The sequence below is a fragment of the Octopus bimaculoides genome, chromosome 4 (assembly GCF_046866305.1).
Source record: "Octopus bimaculoides isolate indiv1 chromosome 4, ASM4686630v1, whole genome shotgun sequence".
Lineage (NCBI taxonomy): Eukaryota > Metazoa > Mollusca > Cephalopoda > Octopoda > Octopodidae > Octopus > Octopus bimaculoides.
Window position 1 is genome coordinate 29,826,949 of NC_142931.1, and position 8,312 is coordinate 29,835,260.

General features: G+C 40.1%; 1 long non-coding RNA gene across 1 annotated transcript in view; it reads right to left on the bottom strand.

The window, feature by feature from the left end:
- Positions 1-6,417, bottom strand: part of LOC128247672 (uncharacterized) — a 35,751-nt gene extending 29,334 nt beyond the window's left edge. Inside the window, exon 1 of the long non-coding RNA XR_008264034.2 lies at positions 5,170-6,417. This is a non-coding gene — a long non-coding RNA (uncharacterized LOC128247672). The remainder of the gene's footprint in view (positions 1-5,169) is intronic.
- Positions 6,418-8,312: the final 1,895 nt, after the last annotated feature.

An 8,312-nucleotide genomic window follows, 5' to 3' on the forward strand; every position in this document is an offset into this window, starting at 1 on the left:
AAGGACAATGCAGACGGGAGTGAAACATGTCTTTAAAGCTAGTTAGTGACTGCAAAAATTGGACATGTGCTATCTGTTAGACCTTCTCAGTCATGTGTATTCTAGCCGGGAAGTAAGACTGAGTGATCAACATCCATAAGTAGACATATGTGTATATGTGAATGTGTGTGTGTGTGTGCGCGCTTGTGTATGCGTGTGTGTGAATGTTTGTGAATTTCTTGTGAGTGTGTGTGTGTGTATGTATGTCCATATGTGTGTGAGTGTGCATATGTCCATGTGTGTATGTATACATAAAGAGAGAGAAAGAGAGTGGGAGAGCGAGAGAGAGAAAGGCATTGGAACGAAAGTGACGTTGACTATATCAATAAAATGGCCTACAGAATTTACCTGAAGAGTGTATTCTTTACATTAAATACATAGACAGTGCGCTATCACAAACGAGGGGACGCTAAAAATTCCTGGCTTTCAGGGTGTCGGAAAAGGCCTGTTGGAGGTCCAACCTTCCGAGTTCCTTTTACTGGGCTTAGAAAAACAAGGACCGTTACAATAAATGTATGAATTTAAGAGGGGGATACGTCGAATAAAACATGATTAACTGATCTTTTATTTTTTTTTACCCAGAGCCAGGAACTTTTCAGCATACCCCTCAGCATATCTGTTATATTTCTATCAACATCTTTGATGCTTCGTCAACTAATCTCAATGAATGACGGGTAATTTATTTTATCTACAGCAGACTGAGGAAAAGATAAATTAACCGTGACATGCACTGTTTACTCAAAATGTCAACTTATCACGTCTGAGAATATATATCTCATTAACTGGTACACTAATGTATTGGCTAGTTTTCGAACAATTTCCTGTTCGGTTGTTATATGAAGAGGGCGCTCCAGCCATTACAAAAATGTCCTTTAAGGTGTTTGTCGAACTAAATAATCCAACGTGTGTTTTCCTTATTTAATACACTATGATTTGACTTGAGTGAGATTTGGCTGTTTTTACCATGTGAAGCGGCCACATTGAGGTTCAATTGTTGGCTTATCTCGTGTGCTGTTGTCATTTGGTCCCAAGCCAAGCGTAACGGAACAAACAAATATTGAAATATAATCCGTCCAAGTCCATTTTATTTTCTCATATATATATATCATACTTTAAGTATAGCTATATCTATCTATCTATCTATCTATCTATCTATCTATCTATCTATCTATCTATCTATCTATCTATCTATCTATCTAAGAGAGCATTAACGGGTGCCATCATCAACAACAGATGGTGGTATGCCCTCAAAAAAGCAATCAAGTCAGAATCTGTTAGGTACAGTAAAGCCCTAGCGTTAGACCGAAATAGAATAGAGGGAGACCTAGTTAAGAAATTAGAAGAGGCACTTAGTACTGGCATCGCGTCCAACGTAGTGGCGGCGAGGTTGGCCCTCGACCAACACTTCAACACCAAACACGAAGGATGCGTTGTCAGAGCTAGGATGCGTGCTCTGAGGGACGAAGGAATTGGAGCGGCCCGCGAGGCCCGAGTAGCGGAGGCGCAACGAGGCAACAGAGCCACCATTAGGTCTCTGACAGATAAAGAAGGGCGCGAATTACTCGAGCCTGAAAGGATGTGCGAGGCCTTTCAACAGCACTTTGCCCGACTGTTCGGGACAACTGGTGGGTCAGAACGCAGAGTAGACTTTAGTGCCTACCTGCATGGCCTGCCACAACTCTCAGCAAGAGAGGCGGAGTGTTGTGAAAGACCCATCACAGCCGCGGACGTACGGGATGCGATGGCAGGCTGCAAGGGAGACAAGTCGCCAGGCTTGAATGGTCTGCCCTACGAACTTTATTGTCATATGCCAAATTTGTTTGGAGGCGTCTTGGCAGCTGTCTACTGCAACTGGCAGCAAAACGGGAGCATCCCCGTCTTTGTAAAGCGAGGAGCAGTGGCACTACTAAAGAAAGACCCAAACAAGGGAAACGTCATAGATAATTTTCGGCCCATCATTCTGCTCAACGCAGATTTGAAAATTTTGGCCAAAGTGTTAGCCGAGAGGTTGGCGCTTGTCATCTCGAAACTAGTCGACAGGGCGCAGACGTGCGCCGTGCCGGGTAGGAGTATCCATGACAACCTCTATCTGATCCGCTACATCATGGACAAGGTAGTTAAGGAACCTGGCATGGGTGGGGCGCTGATCAATTTGGATCAATCAAAAGCTTTCGATAGGGTAGACCATCACTACTTGGAAGCTGTCCTCATAGCGGCTGGTTTCGGTCCCGTCTTCCGCTGTTGGATCGCTGCCTTATTCAGCGGCATCCGCTCGGTAGTTCGCGTAAACAGTCATCTATCCAGACCCTTCGGCATCAGGCGTTCGGTTCGTCAAGGATGCCCCCTCTCAGCCCTTCTGTATGTATTAACTCTTGAGCCTCTACTGCGGAAGCTGGCGACGCTGAGGGGCATCCCACGAGAGCTGGGATGTGGGACGAGCGTGTCTGCATACGCGGACGACGTCACCGTCATAGTGTCGAGCCAAAAGCACATCGAGCTGGTCGGCGAGAGACTAAAAGAATACGAAGCGGTAACGGGAGCAAAAATTAACCGGGATAAGTCAGTGGGCTTGCGGCTCGGCACCTGGAGAAGCAAGCCTATGCCGTCTAACAGCGTCTCCACTGTGGGACGCTGGAACGACGGGCCGGTTAAATTGCTCGGAGTCTGGTTCGGTCCGGACCTCCAAATGGAGAAGAACTGGGGTGAAATAACGACTAGGGTGGTCACTCGCACCCGGCAATTGGCCGAGAGGAAGCTATCCCTAAAAGGTCGGGCGGAGGTGGCGAACGCGTACATTGCATCCGTCCTCGAATACCGTCTGACTGTCGTGCCTTGTCCCGACCCTACCATCATCAAACTGGAACGCATACTCTTCCGTTTCTTGTGGAAGGGAAGCGTTCCTATGGTTAGGCGATCCATTTACTGTCAACAGCCGCAAAATGGAGGGCTGGGTATGCCGTGGTTGATGATGCGCAGACATGCGCTAAGACTGCGACATCTCCGGCGCTTCATAGACGACGGTGAACAGGTGTGGTCGCCGTTTGTGCGGCGCGCTTTCCCGCAGCTCGTCTCCTTAGCCGAACTGCAGTCGTGGATTAAACAGAGACCTAGGCTCGGCAAATGGCACCGCGAGTGTCGCGTTGCTCTCAAGCAACTCTGCCATCCGGGACCAATCTTGTGCAACTTTGATTCCACAAAAGCGTTCTATAGAGGATTAGTGGAGGGGAGGTGCGACGACGATCTCGGGCAGGATCTGGGCGTCGACGAGGAACACCTGACCCGCCTGTTCAGGACAACTTTCAGGCCGGGACCTATGGACAACCACCAGAGATCCCTGGCCTAGCAGTGCTATCGAGAAGCATTACCCATTCGGGATAAGCTTTACAGGCACGGTTCGAGACACACCGGACCGACCTGCCTGAGATGCCGTCAGAGCGACGAAACCGTTCTGCACGCAATCGTGCAGTGTCCAAAGATTTCCGACTTGTGGGCTTATGCCGAACGGCTGCTGTCACGTGTGGGACGAGTCCGCCTGTCAGCCGAGTCTATTGTGCAAATTGCTCCACCACCGTCCCTCAACAGGGAAGGCAAGGCAGTGTTCATCATACTGGTGGCCATGGTGAAAGAATGTGTGTGGTGGACCCGAGCGAAAGGATTAGAGACGAAAACTTACCTCTCTGGCCAATCGATCATCAACTTTTTCAAGTATCACTTCAAAAGGAAGGTGAGAATAGAGAGACAGTTTTTGTCTCGTGAAACTTTCATTAAAAGGTGAGTGAATGTAGCAAAGATGGTGCGTGCGAGTGACGATACCTCTTTGAGCATGATCCTATAAATCGAGAAAAAAAAAAGAGAGAGAGAGAGAGAGAGCACTTCGCTCTCATGTGTCTATTCCCTGCTGAAGTTACCATGGTCTTTTCCGTAGGCTTTTCTCTCCATGGATAAACCTAATGTTACCCCATTTTACACAATTGACATTTTCTGTGATATACAATACTCCCCCCCTTTTTTGCCCCTACCGATCCCTTTTGATCGGATTTTTTATTTTTATTTTTATTTTTTTAAAATTTTAAATTTTATTTTTTAAAGAAAAGCTCTACAGTTGTATTTGTCCCCTCTGTGTGCAGCCCTGTGTGGCTAATAAAAGAAAGTTATCTATCTATCTATCTATCTATCTATCTATCTATCTATCTATCTATCTATCGATCTGTCTGTCTGTCTGTCTGTCTGCCTGTCTGTCTGTCTGCCTGTCTGCTTGCCTGCCTGCCTGTCAGTCTGTCTTATCTATCTATCTATCTATCTATCTACAATGTAGTGATGTTCATTATCTAATATGTCCTTCCTTTTTGACAAATAATAAACCGTGATTTAATAAATATATTTAATAAACTGTGATTTAATAAACATATTTAATAAAGTGTCGAATTTCACTTACATACGATTATTAATATTCCATCTCCTTAGGGCGGCGAGCTGGCAGAAACGTTAGCACGCCGGCTGAAATAGCTAACGTGCTGAGTTCAAATTCCGCCGAGGTTGACTTTGCCTTTCATCCTTTTGGGGTCGATTAAATAAGTACCATTTACGCACTGGGGTCGATCTAATCGACTTAATCCCTTTGTCTGTCTTTGTTTGCCCCGCTATGTTTAGCCCCTTGTGGGCAATAACGAAATAAATATTCTCTCTCTTTCTAACACACACGTATTTATAGATTCATACGTGCAAATGTATGTGTGTGTGTGTGTATGAATGAGTATGTGTATTGAAGCATACAAATATAGTAATATATGGTTGTATTTAGTGAAATTAAAAGTCCAAATGAAAGATTACAACTGGATATATGTAGAAACTAGAATGTAAATTTGATGGTTAAATTTTGTAACATAAATAAATAACTATAATATTATGATAAAACTAGTATACAGAGTCTCTTACTATTTCATTTGATAAAATAATTGCCGGTTGTTTGTATTATATTCATAAATTAATTCTAAAGTGTAAAAATTACACCAAAATAAAATTAGAACCATAATATACTTTACAAAGAACAATGCAGAAAATTTATGGGTGAATATAGAATTCTTACATTGATACAACTAAGTCGGGGAAGACTGTACTTAATTGAAATACCTTTTGTAAACGCGTGGTTCTCATTTTATCTATCCCTGAAGAATTAAAAGTAAAGGTGATCCCGTGTAGGTGTTGATTGAGAAAGTAGAAGTGAAAAAATTGGTTTGATGTATTTTTAACCGTATGCGTTGCCGTTTGTTCCGTGCCATCGCTTTCATAAATAGCAATATCGACAACTCTGTGTAGTGACTACTTTAGAGCAAATGATAAACTCTCACTAAGGTAACGATGTTCAGGTAATGATATTCATTTCAATTTCACAAACTGCGTCATAAACGACACATAATGACACATAAACGTCACATCTATTTGTCACTTATAAAATACATTATCATTCAGCTTAATCAAAATAAACCAATATTATCAGAAAAAAAATGTTAGGTTTCTCTTTGTCATGGCCTTAGTTGACGGCCGACTCATGTTCACAAGTAATTCCAAACGCATTCGAAAATTAGAGTCAAGCATGATTATTATCCACACAAGTATGACTTAAACAATTGCACTATTCGGAATAAATTATGTATTCCATTATGTATTCCTAATAATTACAAATATATCCCGAATATATGATAGACTTTCTCCCATGGAACTGCTAGTAGTTCTGTCTATTTGAAGACTATTGGTAATTTTTGGTTATTCACATTCTCGAAGAACGTCCTGCAAATGCTACATGTACATCGATTCCTCTATGAGCCATAATAAAATTAACAACACTACCTATTAATAGCACAATATAGATACATTGCATGTACCTGTGGTTATTTGATGTACTTCCGCTTTGGTATATTATCAATACTTATTTCATTGGCCACGGAAGTATTAAAGGTTAAAAACCGATCCAACTGGTATTTGAGCCAAGAAACGAAAGCAAAAGTAAATCCTAAGAATGGCTACATTTAGAAGCTTTGCATTCTCGTCGGCCTCCACAATCTAATGGCGGTGGTGAAGAATGAAAAGAAGAAGAAGAAAATAATAATAATAATAATAATAATAATAATAATAATAATAATAATAATAATAATAATAATAATAATAATAATAAGAAGAAGAAGAAGAAGAAGAAGAAGAAGAAGAAGAAGAAGAAGAAGAAGAAGAAGAAGAAGAAGAAAAAACAATCAGGAATAAGAAATAATACCTCTTGGGTATCACACTGCTATTAAATTTCTGACGTTTCAGAAGGATAGTTAAAAAAAAAAAGAAATAATGCTATAAAAGAAAATTAAAATAGACCAAAAAATACCAATAAGACACAAACTTTCAAAATATATGTTTATGCGAATAGGTTCATCGTACTCCGCTGTCAATCATCCGATGAATTGATTTCGAAGTGGCCACAGTTCAGCACTTGATGGTGAAAGATGCCACACAGACTTCTGGATATCGAGAGGACAAAATAAAAAAATAAAAATAAAAAAAATCATTAATGAAAATGTACATAAATATATAAATAAAAAAAAATATCAAAAGAAAGCAAAACGAAAGTTATTGAAAGCGATCATTAAATATCTGACGAAGAATTTTTCAAGTACTGCATCATACCCATTAATGTGGTATTTGTGTGAAACCTTATGGAAAGATTTTTTGGGGAAGAACGAAGAGTGGGAGGTGTTCAGGAAATTATGGACAAGATTTATATCGCAACTATTGACAGGGAAATAATATCCTGAATTGTGTAAATAATTTTAGAGCTTTCCTCTCCATAGTTGGAAATGTCAAGCAGGAAATACCGGGTGTTATAATGAAATTGAAATAGATGCAAACGCACTCACACACAGGATTAGATATATGTCCGTGTGTGTGCGTGTGTGCGCGTATATATATATATATATATATGTATGTATATATGTGTGTCTATGTACATGTATATATGTATGTATATATATGTGCCAATATATATATATATACAAACATGCCTGTATTTTTATGTGTGTGTGTGTTTCTGTGTATATGTATGTATAACCATACATACATACACACACACACACACACAGACACACACACACACATACATATATATATATATAAAAGCACATATGTATGTACACATGTATACACACACATACACACACACAGACTCATACACGCAGACACTCAGACACACAAGTACACACTCAAACACACACACACACGTCAGTATTGATTTTATCGACTATTGTTACATTGGTTCAGATGTCTCGACGGATAGGTGTACGGCAGACGCTAGCGAGGAATACCATCTAACAAACGTCTCTTCGAGGAAAAAGAGAACATTAAATGATTGTTTTTGAAGGCCACATTTTTATGAGTAGCAGAGTTGTATTCAAGTATACCGATTGCAGTACTTCATATTACTTTAGGTGTTTCGACCCAGGATGAACTAGATGGATGAAAAGCAAACTTGACTCAAATCAGATTTGAACCAGTATGTAAAGAGACGAATCCAATACCGTAATGCATTTTAGCCGTTGTTCTAACGTTCTGCCAATCCTAGTTAAACTTGAATAGTTACCTACACACATACACACGCACACAACCCTCTCAAAATGCCGCACACATATACACGTCAGCCTGCACACACACATAGATACACCGACATACTGCTCATACACACGCCCACTGCACACACACAATCACTTGCACACGAGTTATCTCACACTTCTCTCACGTACATTCCGTTTTTAGTATTTTCACTCCGGTCTGGATGAAAGTATGTTTCTCAGTAATACTGCAAGAAATTTATTCACATACGAATCATATCCTACCATTCTCTCTCATACTCTCTCCCTATGATATGTATGTATGTGTGTGTGTACGTATATATATATATATATATATATATATATATATATATATATAGGAACAATCCTAATCTACTCAATAATAGATTAGACCTTAGGGTATCATGTGTGCATTGCTCTACTCGCACTTTTAAATTTAAAAAAAAATAGGACTTTTATTTAAATAACTAAAGTTATCAAAATTTATAGTACTTTACTTCTATTATGGTCATCTAGAACTATCAATTAGCACATATTTATTTTGGTAATTGAAACTTTACAACATATATTCCTGATCTCTATCCTTAACATCTAATCTACTTAAATCAATCATCAGATTCCTGTATTGATTATCCTTGTTATTTCCTAACATCCTTTCTTTTCTCA